The 19,587-nt window shown below is 56.0% G+C and overlaps 1 protein-coding gene across 1 annotated transcript in view; it reads right to left on the bottom strand.

Moving 5' to 3' along the window:
- LOC121274325 (interleukin-6 receptor subunit alpha-like) overlaps positions 1–19,587 on the bottom strand; it is a 63,481-nt gene that overhangs the window by 14,872 nt on the left and 29,022 nt on the right. The gene's annotated exons all lie outside the window — the stretch shown is intronic.

The following is a 19,587-nucleotide window of genomic DNA, read 5'->3' as shown; positions in this document are numbered from 1 at the left end:
ACACACCCCGCCCCCACAACACCACCCCCAACACCAACACACCCCCGCCCCCCCCAACACCACCCCCAACACCAACACCCCCCGCCCCCCCAACACCAACACCCCCCGCCCCCCCAACACCACCCCCAACACCAACACCACCCGCCCCCCCAACACCACCCCCAACACCAACACCCCCCGCCCCCCCAACACCAACACCCCCCGCCCCCCCAACACCAACACCCCCCGCCCCCCCCAACACCAACACACCCCCGCCCCCCCAACACCACCCCCAACACCAACACCCCCCCCGCCCCCCCCCCAACACCAACACCCCCCGCCCCCCCCAACACCAACACCCCCCGCCCCCCCAACACCACCCCCAACACCAACACCCCCCGCCCCCCCAACACCACCCCCAACACCAACACACCCCCGCCCCCACAACACCACCCCCAACACCAACACACCCCCGCCCCCCCAACACCAACACCCCCCGCCGCCCCAACACCACCCCCAACACCAACACCCCCCGCCGCCCCCAACACCACCCCCAACACCAACACCCCCCCCGCCCCCCCCAACACCACCCCCAACACCAACACCAACACCCCCTCCCCGCCAACACCCCCTCCCCCAACACCCCCTCCAACACCCCCCTACCACCCCCCCCAACACCCCCCTCCCCCCCCCCCCAACACCCCGCTCCCAACACCCCCAACATACCCCTCCCACGACGGCACTGCCCCCTTCGGCCCTCTCTCCGTACCCGAAAACGGACACGAACCGTCCAGAGAGAACCAGGCCAATAATCCTCTGCACATGTCAACCTTTAGGCCTCGAAACAGGCCGACTCTTTCCATCGTGAGCCTTTCACTCTTCACGCCTTTAGCTTTGTTTATCCTTGATTTCACTCGTCAGTATGTTTCTATTCCCTCTCCTTGCCTTCCAGATTTCCGGATTATTGTTATTATGATCACCCCCCCCCCTACATTCAGGACACTCCTCTAGACTTCCTGAAGGCTCGCTACCCGATGTTAATGTCCCTCCTTTATCCGACCCTGGAGGTAGTTTGACACCCGGGGGTGGATGGGGATTGTCCGGGGGTGGGGGGAAGGCCCTAGATTGGGGAGATTATCCTTTTCCTCATTGGGAACATTCCCGGGTGGAAGATCCTCTGTTCGCTCATTTACACTGACCCCTGGTTCGGCAACTCACGGGTTTAGAAATTCTCATTCCTCAGTTTAAACCCCTCCAGGGCACACAAACCCCTCCCTATCTCTGTATCCTCCTCCGGCCCCTCAAACCCCTCCCTATCTCTATATCCTCCTCCGGCCCCTCAAACCCCTCCCTATCTCTATATCCTCCTCCGGCCCCTCAAACCCCTCGTTATCTCTATAACCTCCTCCAGCCCCTACACCCCTCCCTATCTCTATAACCTCCTCCAGCCCCTACACCCCTCCCTATCTCTATAACCTCCTCCAGCCCCTACACCCCTCCCTATCTCTGTACCCTCCCCCAGCCCCTACACCGCTCCCTATCTCTGTAACCTCCTCCAGCCCCTACACCCCTCCCTATCTCTGTAACATCCTCCAGTCCCTACACCGCTCCATGTCTCTGTAACCTCCTCCAGCCCCTACATCCCTCCCTATCTCTGTAACCTCCTCCAGTCCCTACACCCCTCCCTATCTCTGTAACCTCCTCTGGCCCCTACACCCCTCCCTTTCTCTGTAGCCTTCTCCAGTCCTTACTCCCCTCCTTATCTCTGTAACCTCCTCCAGTCCCTACACCCCTCCCTATCTCTGTAACCTCCTCTGGCCCCTACACCCCTCACTTTGTCTGTAACCTTCTCCAGCCCCTACACCCCTCCCTATGTCTGTAACCTCCTCCGGCCCTTACACCCCTCCCTATCTTTGAAACTTCTGCAGCCCCTACACCGCTCCGTATTTCTGTAACCTCCTCCAGCCCCTACACCCCTCCCTATCTCTGTAACCTCCTCCAGCCCCTACACTCCTCCCTTTCTCTGTAACCTCCTCCAGCCCCTACACTCCTCCCTATCTCTGTAACCTCCTCCAGCCACAACACCCCTCCCTATCTCTGAAACCTCCTCCAACCCCTACACCACCTCCCTATCTCGATAACATCCTCCAGCCCCTACACACCTCCCTATCTCTCTATCCTCCTCCAGTCCCGACACTCTCACTATCTCTAACCTCCTCCAGCACTTACACCCCTCCCTCTCTCTGTAACCTCCTCCAGCCCCTACACCCCTCCCTATCTCTGTAATCTCCTCCAGTCCCTACACCCCTCCATATCTCTGTACCCCCCTCCTGCCCCTCAAACCCCTCCTTATGTCTGTAACCTCCTCCAGCCCCTACACCCCTCCCTATGTCTGTAACCTCCTTCAGCACTTACACCCCTCCCTATCTCTGTAACCTCCTCCAGCCCCTACACCACCCCCTATCTCTGTAACCTCCTCCAGCTCCTACACCCCTCCCTGTCTCTGTAACCTCCTCCAGCTCCTACACCCCTCCCTATCTCTGTAACCTCCTCCAACACTTACACCCCTTCCTAGCTCTGTAACCTCATGCAGTCCCTACACCCCTCCCTATCTCTGTAACCTCCTTCAACCCTTACACCCCTCCCGATCTCTGTAACCTCCTCCAGCCCCTACACCCCTTCCTATCTCTCTAACCTCCTCCAGCACCGACACCCCTCCCTATCTCTGTAACCTCCTCCAGCCCCTACAACCCTCCCTATCTCCGTAACCCCCTCCAGCCCCTACACCACTCCCTATCTCTGTAACCCCCTCCAGCCCCTAAACCTCTCCCTATCTCTGTAAACTCCTTCAGTCCCTAGACCCCTCGCTATCTCTGTAATCCCCTCCTGCCCCTCAAACCCCTCCCTATCTCTGTAACCCCCTCCAGCCCCTCCAACCCCTTCCTATCTCTGTAACCCCCTCCAGCCCCACACACCTCCCTATCTCTGTATCCTCCTCCACTCCCTACAGCCCTCCCTATCTCTGTAACCTCCTCCAGCCCCTACACTCCTCCCTATCTCTCTAACCTCCTCCAGCCACAACACCCCTCCCTATCTCTGAAACCTCCTCCAGCCCCTACACCCCTCCCTATCTCGATAACCTCCTCTAGCCCCTACACCCCACCCTATCTCTCTAACCTCCTCCAGCCCCTACAACCCTCCCTATCTCTGTAACCTCATCCAGCCCTTACACCCCTCCCTATCTTTGTAACCTTCTCCAGCCCCTACACCCCTCCGTATTTCTGTAACCTCCTCCAGCCACTACACTCCTCCCTATCTCTGTAGCCTCCTCCAGCCACAACACCCCTCCCTATCTCTGAAACCTCCTCCAACCCCTACACCACCTCCCTATCTCGATAACCTCCTCCAGCCCCGGCACTCTCACTATCTCTGTAACCTCCTCCAGCCCCTAGACCCCTCCCTATCTCTGTAAACTCCTCCAGCCCCTACAACCCTCCCTATCTCTGTAACCTCCTCCAGTCACTACACCCCTCCCTATCTCTGTAACCTCCTCCAGCACTTACACCCCTCCCTATCTCTGTAACCTCCTCCAGCCCCTACACCCCTCCCTATCTCAGTAATCTCCTCCTGTCCCTACACCCCTCCCTATCTCTGTAACTCCCTCCTGCCCCTCAAACCCCTCCCTATCTCTGTAACCCCCTCCAGCCCCACACCCATCCCTATCTCTGTAACCTCCTCCAGTCACTACACCCCTCCCTATCTCTGTATCCTCCTCCAGCCCCTACACCCCTCCCTATCTCTGTAATCTCCTCCTGTCCCTACACCCCCTCCCTATCTCTGTAACCCCCTCCTGCCCCTCAAACCCCTCCCTATCTCTGTAACCCCCTCCAGCCCCACACCCATCCCTATCTCTGTATCCTCCTCCAGCCCCTACACCCCTCCCTATCACTGTAACCTCCTCTGGCCCCTACACCCCTCCCTTTCACTGGAGCCTTCTCCAGTCCTTACACCCCTCCCTATCTCTGTAACCCCCTCCAGCCCCACACCCATCCCTATCTCTGTATCCTCCTCCAGCCCCTACACCCCTCCCTATCACTGTAACCTCCTCTGGCCCCTACACCCCTCCCTTTCACTGGAGCCTTCTCCAGTCCTTACACCCCTCCCTATCTCTGTAACCCCCTCCAGCCCCACACCCCTCCTTATCTCTGTAACCTCCTCCAGCCCCTACACCCCTCCCTATCTCTGTAACCTCCTCCAGCCCCTACACCCCACCATATTTCTGTAACATCCTCCAGCCCCTACACTCCTCCCTATCTCTGTAACCTCCTCCAGCCCCAACACCCCTTCCTATCTCTGAAACCTCCTCCAACCCCTACACCACCTCCCTATCTTGATAATCTCCTCCAGCCCCTACACCCCTCCCTATCTCTGTAAACTCCTCCAGCCCCGACACCCTCACTATCTCTGTAACCTCCTCCAGTACTTACACCCCTCCCTATCTTTGTAACCTCCGCCAACACCTACACACCTCAGTTTCTCTGTAATCCCCTCGAGCCCCTCCAACCCCTTCCTATCTCTGTAACCCCCTCCAGCACCTACACCCCTCCCTATCTCTGTAACCTCCTCCAGCCCCTACACCCCTCCCTATCTCTGTATCCTCCTCCAGTCCCTACAGCCCTCCCTATCTCTGTAACCTCCTCTGGCCCCTACACCTCTCCCTTTGTCTATAACCTCCTCCAGCTCCTACACCCCTCCCTATCTCTGTAACCTCCTCCACCCCTACACCCCTCCCTGTCTCTGTAACCTCCTCCAGCCCCTACAACCCAAACTATCTCTGCAACCTCCTCCAGCCCCTACACCCCTCCCTATCTCTGTAACCTCCACCAGCCCCTACACCCCTCCCTATCTCTGTAACCTCCTCCAGCCCCTACACCCCTCCCTATCTCTGTAACATCCTCCAGCCCCTACACCGCTCCCTATCTCTGTAACCTCCTCCAGTCCCTACACCCCTCCCTGTCTCTGTAACCTCCTCCAGCCCCTACACCCCTCCCTATCTCTGTAACCTCCTCCAACCCCTACACCCCTCCCTATCTCTGTAACCTCCTCCAGCCCCTACACCCCTCACTGTCTCTGTAACCTCCTCCAGCCCCTACACCCCTCCCTATCTCTGTAACCGCCTCCAGCCCCTACACCCCTCCCTATCTCTGTGACCTCCTCTGGCCCCTACACCCCTCCCTATGTCTGTAACCTCCTCCGGCCCTTACACCCCTCCCTATCTTTGAAACTTCTGCAGCCCCTACACCGCTCCGTATTTCTGTAACCTCCTCCAGCCCCTACACTCCTCCCTTTCTCTGTAACCTCCTCCAGCCCCTACACTCCTCCCTATCTCTGTAACCTCCTCCAGCCACAACACCCCTCCCTATCTCTGTAACCTCCTCCAGCCCCTACACCCCTCCCTATCTCTGTAACCTCCTCCAGCCCCTACAACCCTCCCTATCTCTGTAACCTCCTCCAGTCACTACACCCCTCCCTATCTCTGTAACCTCCTCCAGCATTTACACCCCTCCCTATCTCTGTAAACTCCTCCAGTCCCTACACCCCTCCCTATCTCTGTAACCTCCTCCAGCACTTACACCCCTCCCTATCTCTGTAACCTCCTCCAGCCCCTACACCCCTCCCTATCTCTGTAAAATCCCCCAGCCCCTACACCCCTCCCTATCTCTGCAACCTCCTCGAGTCCCTACACCCCTCCCTATCTCCGTAAACCCCTCCAGCCCCTACACCCCTCTCTATCTCTGTTACCTCCTCCAGCCCCTGCACCTCTCCATATCTCTGTAACCTCCTTCAGCCCCTACACCCCTTGCTATCTCTGTAACCCCCTCCAGCCCCTCCAACCCCTTCCTATCTCTGTAACCCCCTCCAGCCCCACACCCCTCCTTATCTCTGTAACCTCCTCCAGCCCCTACAGCCCTCCCTATCTCTGTAAACTCCTCTGGCCCCTACACCCCTCCCTTTCTCTGTAACCTTCTCCAGTCCTTACACCCCTCCCTATCTCTGTAACCTTCTCCAGCCCCTACACCCCTCCGTATTTCTGTAACATCCTCCAGCCCCTACACTCCTCCCTATCTCTGTAACCTCCTCCAGCCCCAACACCCCTCCCTATCTCTGAAACCTCCTCCAACCCCTACACCATCTCCCTATCTCGATAACCTCCTCCAGACCCTACACCCCTCCCTATCTCTCTAACCTCCTCCTGCCCCGACACCCTCACTATCTCTGTAACCTCCTCCAGCCCCTACACCCCTCCCTATCTCTGTAACCTCCTCCAGTACTTACACCCCTCCCTATCTTTGTAACCTCCTCCGGCCCCTACACCCCTCTGTTTCTCTGTAACCTCCTCCAGCCCCTACACCCCTCCCTGTCTGTGTAACCTCCTTGAGTCCCTACACCCCTCCCTATCTCCGTAACCCACTCCAGCCCCTACACCCCTCCCTATCTCTGTAACCCTCTCCAGCCCCTACACCTCTCCCTATCTCTGTAATCTTCTTCAGTCCCTACACCCCTCGCTATCTCTGTAATCCCCTCCTGCCCCTCAAACCCCTTCCTATCTCTGTAATCCCCTCCAGCCCCTCCAACCCCTTCCTATCTCTGTAACCCCCTCCAGCCCCACACCCCTCCCTATCTCTGTATCCTCCTCCAGTCCCTACAGCCCTCCCTATCTCTGCAACCTCCTCTGGCCCCTACACCCCTCCCTTTGTCTGTAACCTTCTCCAGTCCTTACACCCCTCCCTATCTCTGTAACCTCCTTCCCTCCCTACACCGCTCCCTATCTCTGTAACCTCCTCCAGCCCCTACAACCCTCCGCTATCTCTGCACTCCTCCAATTCCGGCCTCTTGCCCATCCCCCGATTCCCATCGCTCCACCATTGGCGGCCGAGCCTTCAGCTGCCTGGGGGGGGCCCTGAGCTCTGGAATCCCCTCCCTAAACCTCTCCGCCTCTCTCTCTCTCTCTCTGTCTCTCTCTATCTCTCCTCCTTAAAGAAGCTCCTTAAAACTGACCTCTTTGACCACGCTTTTGGCCACCCTGTCCCTAATATCTCCTCACGTGTCTCGGGGTCAAATTCTTTCTGATTATGAAGTGTCTTGGGATGTTTTATGGGCATAAAAGGGTTATGGAAATATAAACTGTTATTGGCAATTGCCAGGCAGCTGGACTGAGGGAGAGAAGTTAGAGATGAGCTCCCATGGAACAGAAACTGAGCAGGAACTGGTAGAGTCAGGAGTGGGTAAGGACATGGCATTTTGGTGTTCAGAGAGGTTTCTGCCTACTACCTAGAGAAGTGTAGGCGTGTGAATGGTTCTCAGCAGAGAACAGAATGAACAATGAGGTTGAATCTAACACGCCATGTGTGCACGGTGAGAGCTGATTTGCAAATTCACGGCCAAAGTTGTTATTTCACAGTTTTAGCAGCTAAAACAGGCAACAGAAACTGGGCAGAAATTCATCGCGGGCTTTCACATCAGGGCCCAGTAACCTCCTCCAGCCCCGACACCCCTCCTCCAGCCCCTACACCCCTCCTCCAGCCCCTATACCCCTCCTCCAGCCCTGACACCCCTGCTCCAGCCCCTACACCCCTCCTCCAGCCCCGACACCCCTCCTCCAGCCCCGACACCCCTCCTCCAGCCCCTACACCCCTCCTCCAGCCCCTACACCCCTCCTCCAGCCCCGACACCCCTCCTCCAGCCCCGACACCCCTCCTCCAGCCCCGACACCCCTCCTCCAGCCCCGACACCCCTCCTCCAGCCCCTACACCCCTCCTCCAGCCCCTACACCCCTCCTCCAGCCCCGACACCCCTCCTCCAGCCCCTACACCCCTCCCTATCTCTGTAACCTCGTCCAGCCCCTACACCCCTCCCTATCTCTGTAACCTCCTCCAGCCCCTACACCCATCCCTATCTCTGTAACCTCCTCCAGCCCCTACAGCCCTACCTATCTCTGTAACCTCCTCCAGCCCCTACACCCCTCCCTATCTCTGTAACCTCCTCCAGCCCCTACACCTCTCCCTATCTCTGAGTCGAACACTGACTGGAGGGAGCCACTCCCTGTCGATCATGGTGCCCTTTACTTTGCTGTGCCAACCTGAATTGCCCTGGCACCTGTTGGCACCGCGTATCTCTCCGATACGCATCACAGCCATTTTCAGAGAACAGTCACAGCTATAGTGTGTATGTGGGGGGTGGGGTGGGTGGGTGGGGGTGGTCGGGGATTAGGGGTGGGGGGAGGGAGGGGTGAGGAGGGGCCATGCTAGGCTCCGCCCACAAGGTGGAGTTTTACTGCCCCCCCTGTTGGCAGGAGGGTAATGGGATTTTGAAGGGCTCGCTGGGTTTTTCAGTCCTGCCCGCCACCCCACCGCCTCCCCAACACCCCCCCCCCCACCCCGATGGGGCTGTGAAGCCCCTGCCCACACCAGGCCCCTCATCTTATTTTTGGTGACGTGGGTTCAGTGGTAAATATTGGCCCCGGGACACCAGGGGGGAACTCCCCAGCCACCCACCACAACCACCCCCCCCCACCCCCTGCCACCTCCAACCACCCGCTCAGCCCTTCCTCCAACAGCGGCCGTGAAATCGGTTACACCCATCCCGGGGGCAAACGGAGGCCCTGGTATAACGGCTCACTCTGAATGACGGCACCACCGACAGTGCAGCGCTCCCTCAGTACTGACCCTCCCACAGTGCAGCCCTCCCTCAGTACTGACTCTCCGACAGTGCAGCCCTCCCTCAGTACTGACCCTCTGACAGTGCAGCACTCCCTCAGTACTGACTCTCCGACAGTGCGGCGCTCCCTCAGTACTGACCCTCCCACAGTGCAGCACTCCCTCAGTACTGACTCTCCGACAGTGCAGCACTCCCTCAGTACTGACTCTCCGACAGTGCAGCACTCCCTCAGTACTGACTCTCCGACAGTGCGGCACTCCCTCAGTACTGACCCTCCGACAGTGCAGCGCTCCCTCAGTACTGACCCTCCGACAGTGCAGCGCTCCCTCAGTACTGACCCTCCCACAGTGCGGCACTCCCTCAGTACTGACTCTCCGACAGTGCGGCACTCCCTCAGTACTGACCTTCTGACAGTGCGGCGCTCCCTCAGTACTGACCCTCCGACAGTGCGGCGCTCCCTCAGTACTGACCCTCCGACAGTGCGGCCCTCCCTCAATACTGACCCTCTGACAGTGCGGCACTCCCTCAGTACTGACCCTCAGACAGTGCAGCACTCCCTCAGTACTGACCCTCTGACAGTGCGGCCCTCCCTCAGTACTGACCCTCTGACAGTGCGGCACTCCCTCAGTACTGACCCTCCCACAGTGCGGCACTCCCTCAGTACTGACCCTCCGACAGTGCCGCGCTCCCTCAGCACTGACCCTCTGACAGTGCGGCGCTCCCTCAGTACTGACCCTCCGCCAGTGCAGCGCTCCCTCAGTACTGACCCTCCGACAGTGTGGCGCTCCCTCAGTACTGACCCTCCGACAGTGTGGCGCTCCCTCAGTACTGACCCTCCGACAGTGCGGCGCTCCCTCAGTACTGACCCTCCGACAGTGCGGCGCTCCCTCAGTACTGACCCTCCGACAGTGCGGCGCTCCCTCAGTACTGACCCTCCGACAGTGCGGCGCTCCCTCAGTACTGACCCTCCGACAGTGCGGCGCTCCCTCAGTACTGACCTTCCGACAGTGCGGCGCTCACTCAGTACTGACCCTCTGACAGTGTGGCACTCCCTCAGCACTAACCCTCCGACAGTGCGGCACTCCCTCAGTACTGACCCTCCGACAGTGCGGCGCTCCCTCAGCACTGACCCTCCGACAGTGCGGCGCTCCCTCAGCACTGACCTTCCGACAGTGTGGCACTCCCTCAGCACTGACCCTCCGACAGTGCGGCGCTCCCTCAGCACTGACCTTCCGACAGTGTGGCGCTCACTCAGTACTGACCCTCCGACAGTGTGGCACTCCCTCAGTACTGACCCTCCGACAGTGCTGCACTCCCTCAGTACTGACCCTCCAACAGTGCGGCGCTCCCTCAGCACTGACCCTCCGACAGTGCGGCGCTCCCTCAGTACTGACCCTCCGACAGTGCGGCGCTCCCTCAGTACTGACCCTCCGACAGTGCGGCGCTCCTTCAGCACTGACTCTAGGCTTGTATCCACTGGAGTTTAGAAGAGTAAGAGGCGACTTGATTGAAATCTATAAGATCCTGAGGGGTCTTGACAGGGTGGATGTGGAGAGCGTGTTTTCCCTTGTGGTAGAATCTAGAACTAGGGGGTCACTGTTTAAAAACAAGGGGTCACCCATTTCAGACAGAGATGAGCAGAATTTTTTTCTCCAAGAGAGTCGTAAGTCTTTGGAAATCCCTTCCCCAAAAGGTGGTGGAAGCAAATTCTTGGAATATTTTGTAAGGCAGAGGTGGATAGGTTCTCGATTATCAAGGGGGTGAAAGGTCATCGGGGGGGTAGGTGGGAGGTTACAATCAGAGCCACCATGATCTTATTGAATCGCGGAGCAGACTCGAGGGGCCGAGTGACCACTCGGCCCCTCGAGTCTGCTCCGCCATTCAATAAGGTCATGCCCCCAATTCGCACTTGGGAGATTTCTCCTCACCTCAGTCCAAAATGGCCGACCCCTCCTCATGAGACTGTGACACCACCACAACCCCTCCTCGCGCCATGTGATCACCCTCAGGTCCAAATTACTGATCGCGTTTACCCTCGAGAGATGTAATATTGTCTCTCCCTCCACCAATCCCAGTAATTCCTTGGTCTGGCAACGCTCCGTGTGGATACATCGCTTCTAACCTCAGTCCTCACTCTCCAAGTGACTGTTCCACCCTGATGACCCCCTCATCGCTAACTCCCTCATCTCCAGAACAAAAGCCCCATTAAAACATCCCCTTCGCTTGCTCTGCTCTGATGGGGAATGTGGCCGGTAGATCCAGTTCCTTCTCATAACCACAGTTCACTGAACCAGGCATCATCCCGTCGAATCTATATATATTTTTTGGATACGTTCATGGGATGTGGGTGTCACTGGCTAGGCCAGCATTTATTGCCCATCCCGAAATTCCCTTGCTCGGAGAGTCGACCACGTGGCTGTGGGTCTGGAGTCACGTGGAGGCCAGACCAGGGTAAGGACGCCAGATTTCCCTACCCCTAAAGGGACGTTAGTGACCCATGGAACACTCTCTGTGTCTTTAATTCAACAGCAATATCTTGCATTTATGTAGCACCTAAAAACATCCCAAGCTGCTTCACAAGAGCGCGTTCAGATGGGGTTTGACCCCGAGATGCCTGAGGAGATATTAGGGACGGGGTGACCAATAGCGCGGTCAGAGAGGTCGGTTTTAAGGAGCGTCTTAAAGGAGGAGAGAGAGAGAGAGAGAGAGAGAGAGACAGAAAGGTTGAGGGAGGGGGTTCCAGACCTCAGGGCCCCCCAGGTAGCTGAAGGCACGGCCGCCAATGGTGGAGCGATGGGAATTGGGGGGATGGGCAAGAGGCCGGAATGGGAGGAGAGCAGAGATCTCGGAGGGGTGTAGGGGCTGGAGGAAGTTATAGAGATAGGGAGGGTGTAGGGGCTGGAGGAGGTTACAGAGATCGGGAGGATTGTAGGGGCTGGAGGAGGTTACAGAGATAGGGAGGGGTGTAGGGGCTGGAGCAGGTTACAGAGATAGGGAGGGGTGTAGGGGCTGGAGGAGGTTACAGAGATAGGGAGGGGTGTAGGGGCTGGAGGAGGTTACAGAGATAGGGAGGGGTGTAGGGGCTGGACGAGTTTACAGAGATAGGCAGGGGTGTAGGGGCTGGAGGAGGTTACAGAAATAGGGAGGATTGTAGGGGCTGGAGGAGGTTACAGAGATAGGGAGGGGGAGTAGGGGCTGGAGGAGGTTACAGAGATAGGGAGGGGGAGTAGGGGCTGGAGGAGGTTACAGAGATAGGGAGGGGTGTAGGGGCTGGAGGAGGTTACAGAGATAGGGAGGGGTGTAGGGGCTGGAGGAGGTTACAGAGATAGGGAGGGGTGTAGGGGCTGGAGGAGGTTACAGAGATAGGGAGGGGGAGTAGGGGCTGGAGGAGGTTACAGAGATAGGGAGGGGTGTAGGGGCTGGAGGAGGTTACAGAGATAGGGAGGGGTGTAGGGGCTGGAGGAGGTTACAGAGATAGGGAGGGGTGTAGGGGCTGGAGGAGGTTACAGAGATAGGGAGGGGTGTAGGGGCTGGAGGAGGTTACAGTGATAGGGAGGGGTGTAGGGGCTGGAGGAGGTTACAGAGATAGGGAGGGGTGTAGGGGCTGGAGGAGGTTACAGAGATAGGGAGGGGTGTAGGGGCTGGAGGAGGTTACAGAGATAGGGAGGGGGAGTAGGGGCTGGATGAGGTTACAGAGATAGGGAGGGGTGTAGGGGCTGGAGGAGGTTACAGAGTTAGGGAGGGGTGTAGGGGCTGGAGGGGGTTACAGAGATAGGGAGGGGTGTACGGTTTGCCGGGGGTTACAGAGATAGGGATGGGGTGTAGGGGTTGGAGGAGATTACAGAGATAGGGCGGGGTGTAGGGGCTGGAGGAGGTTACAGAGATAGGGTGGGGTGTAGGGGCTGGAGGTGGTTACTGAGATATGGAGGGGTGTAGGGAGTGGAGGGTGTTACAGAGATAGGGAGGAGTGTTGAGGCTGGAGGAGGTTGCAGAGATCGGGAAGGGTATAGGTGCTGGAGGAGGTTACAGAGATAGGGAGGAGGTGTAGGGGCTGGAGGAGGTTACAGAGATAGGGAGGTGTGTAGAGGCTGGAGGAGTTTACAGAGATAGGGAGGGGGTATAGGGGCTGGAGGAGGTTCCAGAGATAGGGAGGGGGTGTAGTGGCTGGAGGAGGTTACAGAGATAGGGAGGGGTGTAGGGGCTGGAGGAGGTTACAGAGATAAGGAGGGGTGTAGGTACAGGAGGAGCTTACAGTGATAGGGAGGGGGTGTCGGGGCTGGAGGAGGTTACAGAGATAGGGAGGGGTGTAGGGGCTGGAGGAGGTTACAGAGATAGGGAGGGGTGTAGGGGCTGGCGGAGGTTATGGAGATAGGGAGGGGTGTTGAGGCTGGAGGAGGTTACAGAGATAGGGAGGGGTGTAGGGACTGGAGGAGGTTACAGAGATAGGGAGGGGGAGTAGGGGCTGGAGGAGGTTACAGAGATAGGGAGGGGTGTAGGGGCTGGAGGAGGTTACAGAGATAGGGAGGGGGAGTAGGGGCTGGAGGAGGTTACAGAGATAGGGAGGGGTGTAGGGGCTGGAGGAGGTTACAGAGATAGGGAGGGGTGTAGGGGCTGGAGGAGGTTACAGAGATAGGGAGGGGTGTAGGTGATGGAGGAGGTTACAGAGATAGGGAGGGGTGTAGGGGCTAGAGGAGGTTACAGAGATAGGGAGGGGTGTATGGGCTGGAGGAGGTTATAGAGTTAGGGAGGGGTGTAGGGGCTGGCGGAGTTTACAGAGATAGGGTGGGTTGTAGTGGCTGGAGGAGGTTACAGAGATAAGGAGGGGTGTAGGTACAGGAGGAGCTTACAGTGATAGGGAGGGGGTGTCGGGGCTGGAGGAGGTTACAGAGATAGGGAGGGGTGTAGGGGCTGGAGGAGGTTCCAGAGATTGGGAGGTGTGTAGGGGCTGGAGGAGTTTACAGAGATAGGGAGGGGGAGTAGGGGCTGGAGGAGGTTACAGAGATAGGGAGGGGTGTAGGGGCTGGAGGAGGTTACAGAGATAGGGAGGGGGAGTAGGGGCTGGAGGAGGTTACAGAGATAGGGAGGGTGTAGGGGCTGGAGGAGGTTACAGAGATAGGGAGGGGTGTAGGGGCTGGAGGAGGTTACAGAGATAGGGCGGGGTGTAGGGGCTGGAGGAGGTTACAGAGATAGGGAGGGGTGTAATAACTGGAGGAGGTTACAGAGATAGGGAGGGTGTGTAGGGGCTGGAGGAGGTTACAGAGATAGGTAGGGGTGTAGGGAGTGGAGTAGGTTACATAGTTAGGGTGGGGTGTAGGGGCTGGAGGTGGTTACTGAGATAGGGAGGGGTGTAGGGAGTGGAGGGTGTTACAGAGATAGGGAGGAGTGTTGAGGCTGGAGGAGGTTGCAGAGATAGGGAAGGGTATAGGTGCTGGAGGAGTTTACAGAGATAGGGAGGAGGTGTAGGGGCTGGAGGAGGTTACAGAGATAGGGAGGTGTGTAGAGGCTGGAGGAGGTTACAGAGATAGGGAGGGGTGTAGGGGCTGGAGGAGGTTACAGAAATAGGGAGGTTTGTAGGGGCTGGAGGAGGTTACAGAAATAGGGAGGGGGTGTAGTGGCTGGAGGAGGTTACAGAGATAGGGAGGGGTGTAGGGGCTGGAGGAGGTTACAGAGTTAGGGAGGGGTGTAGGGGCTGGAGGAGGTTACAGAGATAGGGAGGGGTGTAAGGGCTGGAGGAGGTTACAGAGATAGGGAGGGGTGTAGGTACAGGAGGAGCTTACAGTGATAGGGAGGGGTTTCGGGCCTGGAGGAGGTTACAGAGATAGGGAGGGGTGTACGGGCTGGAGGAGGTTACAGAGATAGGGAGGGGTGTAGGGGCTGGCGGAGGTTACGGAGATAGGGAGGGGTGTTGAGGCTGGAGGAGGTTACAGAGATAGGGAGGGGTGTAGGGACTGGAGGAGGTTACAGAGATAGGGAGGGGCGTAGAGGCTGGAGGAGGTTACAGAGATAGGGAGGGGTGTAGGGGCTGGAGGAGGTTACAGAGATAGGGAGGGGTGTAGCGACTGGAGGAGGTTACAGAGATAGGGAGGGGTATAGAGGCTGGAGGAGATTACAGAGATAGGGAGGGGTGTAGGGGCTGGAGGAGGTTACAGAGATAGGGAGGGGTGTAGGGTCTGGAGGAGGCTACAGAGATAGGGAGGGGTGTAGGGGCTGGAGGAGGTTACAGAGATAGGGAGGGGTGTAGGGGCTGGAGGATGTTACAGAGATAGGGAGGTGTGTAGGGGCTGGAGGATGTTACAGAGATCGGGATAGGTGTAGGGGCTGGAGTAGGTTACAGAGATAGGGAGGGGTGTAGGGGCTGGAGGAGGTTACAGAGATAGGGAGGGGTGTAGGGGCTGGAGGAGGTTACAGTGATAGGGAGGGATGTAGGGGCTGGAGGAGGTTACAGAGATAGGGAGGGGTGTAGGGGCTGGAGGAGGTTACAGAGATAGGGAGGGGTGTAGGGGCTGGAGAAGGTTACAGAGATAGGCAGGGTGTAGGGGCTGGAGGAGGTTACAGAGATAGGGAGGTGTGAACGAGGAGACCTTAGAGGGATTTGAAAAGAAAGATGAGCATTTGCACATCGATTGGGTGCGAGTCTGAATGGGTCAGTGATTATGATGGAGGTTGGGGTGAGGCTGGGTGAATGGGCCTCTCAGAGAGGGAGAGGCCGATCATTCAGACAGCGAGTGGAGGGATGGGCAGTCGGCAGGAGTCGTATTGCATCTGTAACTGCAGTCAGGGAGAAGGCAATTTGATTCAGGTGCCAAACCTCAATGACGTTTCATTCTCCTTCTCTCTCATTTTTGTAGAGACAGTGTTATATAATTCAGTCAATGAGAGAAAGGTGCAATGTGATTGTTTCAAAAATAGATCTGGTGTCAAAATTCACACCAACTTTTATCAATCACCTTCATCCTGGGGGTTTACCATTGACTAGAAACTGAACTGGACCAGCCATATAAATACTGTGGCTACAAGAGCAGGTCAGAGGCTGGGAATCCTGCGGAGAGTAACTCAACTCCTGACTCCCCAAAGTCTGTCCACCATCTACAACGCACAAGTCAGGAGTGTGATGGAATACATCCACTTGCCTAGATGAGTGCAGCTCCCACAACACTCAAGAAGCTCGACACCATCCAGGACAAAGCAGCCCCGCTTGATCGGCACCCCATCCACAAACATTCACTCCCTCCACCACCGACGCACAGTAGCAGCAGTGTGTGTACCATCTACAAGATGCACTGCAGCAACTCACCAAGGCTCCTTCAACAGCACCTTCCAAACCCACGACCACTACTATCTAGAAGGACAAGGGCAGCAGACACATGGGGAACACCACCACCTGGAAGTTCCCCTCCGAGCCCCTCACCATCCTGACTTGGAAATATATCGGCCGTTCCTTCACTGTCGCTGGGTCAAAATCCTGGAACTCCCTCCCTAACAGCACGGTGGGTATACCTACACCACAGGGACTGCAGCGGCTCAAGAAGGCGGCTCACCCCCCACCTTCTCAAGGGGCAATTAGGGATGGGCAATAAATGCTGGCCCATCCCATGAAAGAATAAGCAGAAGTATTCATGATGTCTCTGATGTAGAGGTTACCACTGATGGGGTTCATCACGAAGGGGGTGAGGTGGGGGCTGCAGGATGGATTGGAGAGATTAAGAGTGGAGATAGAGAATAACAGAAGACATTCCTATAAAGAGGAATGTGAGTAGAAGAATTCCTAATTCTACACTCAGTATAAGTCACGAAACGTAGAAATTTCCAGATCATAAAATCACCAAGGTCCTTTGAGTTTGCCTCCTACTGGTAGTCACGTACAGTGCTCATGATTTCTTGACCTATCAGCGTTATGAGTCTTTATCAATGAGTCTACAAGAGACCCAGGCATGAGCTGAGGGGATTCTCCCAGGGCTGGAGGCTTTAGAAACCAGTTATAAAAACAGAAAATGCTGGAAAAACTCAGCAGGTCTGGCAGCATCTGTGGGGAGGGAAATGGAGTCAGCCTTTCCAGTCTGTATGACTCTCCTTCAGAGCCGAATAGCAGCGGAAAATGCGAGGGATTTCATGCTGTTTAAGAAGGTCAGGGATTGGTGGGAACTCAGGAGAGATTTGACAGAGATGTCACGGGCACAGGACAAAGGGAGCGTTAAAGACTAAAGAAGGTGCGGATAGTGGTGTCAAGGTGAGATAGCAGAGTGTGTTAATCTCAGAACGAGGGTTACCCCACTCTGTGAAAGAACAACATAAGTGACAGATGGCCCTGTGTGGGGGTCGGAAGGTGGGGGGAGATGGAGGGGGGGGCAGCAGGGGGAGGGGGTTGGGGCAAAAGGATCCTTTTTAAAATATTTATATATTTTATAACCGTTCTTCCCCAAACTTCCCCCACTCCCCCATTCCCACCCGTACCCACACAGGGCCATCTGTCACTTATGTTGTGCTTTCACAGAGTTGGGTGACCCTTCTTCTGCTGTTAACACACTCTGCTATCTCACCTTGAGGCCACTATCCGCACCTTCTTTAGTCTTTAACTCTCCCTTTGTGCTGCGTCCATGACATCTTTGTCGAACCCTCCTGAGCTCCCACCAATCCCTAACCCTACTATTTGACTCTACCTGCTCCACCCCTAAACAATGCAATATCCATCCCGTTTTCTACCTCCCTTTAGCTCTGAAGGAGAGTCATACGGACTCGAAACGTTAACCCTGTTTCACTCTCCACCGATGCTGTCAGACCTGCTGAGTTTTTCCAGCATTTTCTGTTTTTAATACAGATTTCCAGCATCTGCAGTATTTTGCTTCAGTCCAATTTTATCTGTACCTCCTCACCACAGTCACCACACATCACACTTACGCTGAGTCCCACAGTGTTAGTTCCTGAAGCATTGCTATTTTATTTGCATTGGGGGTAAATCAGTGCTTACTGTCTGCTGAATGGGCTCACTCCCTGGACTGACCACTCACTCACCAACAATTAACAATCAATAGATTCATTTTGATTCATGTGCCTTCTACACAAAACTTGTCAATGGTTGGTGATGGTCTTCGATGAGGGAGTTAGGGGATTAGAGGGAAGGCCTTCGATGGGAGAGTTAGGGGATTAGAGGGATGGTCTTCGATGGGGGAGTTAGGGGATTAGAGGGAGGGTCTTCGATGGGAGAGTTAGGGGATTAGAGTGATGGTCTTCGATGGGAGAGTTAAGGGATTAGAGGGATGGTCTTCGATGGGAGAGTTAGGGGATTAGAGGGATGGTCTTCAATTATTCACTCATGTTTCTGAGTCCTTTTCTGATGGTTTAGCCTCAGCTATGTGGCCGGGGGCCAAACGTTTACATAGTGGAAAGCGCGTTTGACAAACATGGAAAAGCTTCCCTGAGGATTTTCCGGTGAAGACTCTGCCTCTTCAAAACTCCAGAAACAGGTGGCTGCCCATTATTATTGCAACTCAGTCAAAGTCGAACCACAGCCTGGGTCTCGTTCAGTGCAGTGAGCACACAAGGCCATCGCAGTTCATGGACCGATACCCAATCATCAGCTCGGTCCATCCGCTGGTCAGTTATTGACCAAAAACACACCAACAACTTGCACTGAGGCCTCGCTTAACAAAAACACTGGGTTGGTCACTTCCTGGCAGCCTTGGAGGTTCAAGAAGCATTTTGTAAGGTTTATACGAATGGCAGGAAGTTGGTAGAATTGTGAGAACGCACAGCAGGGAAGGAGAGAGAGAGAGAGGGAGAGAGAAAGGGAATGAGGGGGGAAAAAGAGAGAGAAAGGAGAGAGTGAGACAGGGAGAGAGAGATGGAGAGAAAGGAGGGAGACTGAGAAAGGAGAGAAACAGAGGTAAAAGAGAGAGAGATCGAGATAAAGAAGAGGGGATGAAAAAGAGAGAGAGAAACGAGAGAGAAAAAGAGAAACAGAGAGAGAGAGACAGAGAAAGGATAGAGAGACAGAGAGAGAGACAGAGAAAGGAGAGAGAGACAGAGAGAGAGAGCGACAGAGAGAGACAGAGAGAGGAACAGAGAGACAGAGAAAGGAGAGAGAGAGAGACAGACAGAGAGAGAGAGAGCGACAGAGAGAGAGAGAGAGACAGAGAATGGAGAGAAAGAGAGAGAGAAAGGGAGACAGAGAGATAGAGACAGAGAAAGGAGAGAGAGACAGAGAGACAGAGAGAGAGACAGAGAGAGAGACAGAGAGAGATAGAGAGAGAGATAGAGAGAGAGACAGAGAGAGAGACAGAGAGAGAGACAGAGAAAGGAGATAGAGAGAGACAGGGAGACAGAGAGATAGAGACAGAGAAAGGAGAGAGAGAGAGAGACAGACAGAGACACAGAGAGAGAGAGAGACAGAGAGAGAGAGAGACAGACAGAGAGACAGAGAGAGAGAGACAGACAGACAGAGAGGGAGAGATAGAGAGATAGAAATGAAAGAGACAGTGAGAGAAAGGGGGAGAGGGAGAAAGGAAAAGGGGAGAAATAGAATGAGATGGAGGGATAAAGAGAGAAGAAGGAGAGAGAGAGACAGAGAAGGAGACAGAAAGTGAGAAAGAAGGGCTGAGGCAGAGGTTAGAGAGGAAGGAGGCAGCAAGAGAGGAGAAAGAGGCAGAGAAAGCGAGGCGAGGAAAGAGGGGAGAGGGGAAAGGAGAGATGGAAAGAAAGTAAAGAGAGGGGGGTTAGAGATAGGGAAGGGAAAGAGATGGAAGGGACGAGTGAGATTAAAGAAAGCAGGCTGGGGAGAGAGGGAGGGAGGGAGAGAGAGAGATCGGAACAAAGGGTTAGGAGGAGATTATTTTGACAGTTCGAACAGCAGCCAGCACTCACCCCGCTCTCTCTCTCTCTCTCTCTCACCCCCCC

Source organism: Carcharodon carcharias, assembly GCF_017639515.1.
Source record: "Carcharodon carcharias isolate sCarCar2 chromosome 36 unlocalized genomic scaffold, sCarCar2.pri SUPER_36_unloc_1, whole genome shotgun sequence".
Lineage (NCBI taxonomy): Eukaryota > Metazoa > Chordata > Chondrichthyes > Lamniformes > Lamnidae > Carcharodon > Carcharodon carcharias.
This window is presented reverse-complemented; position numbering and strand designations above follow the sequence as displayed.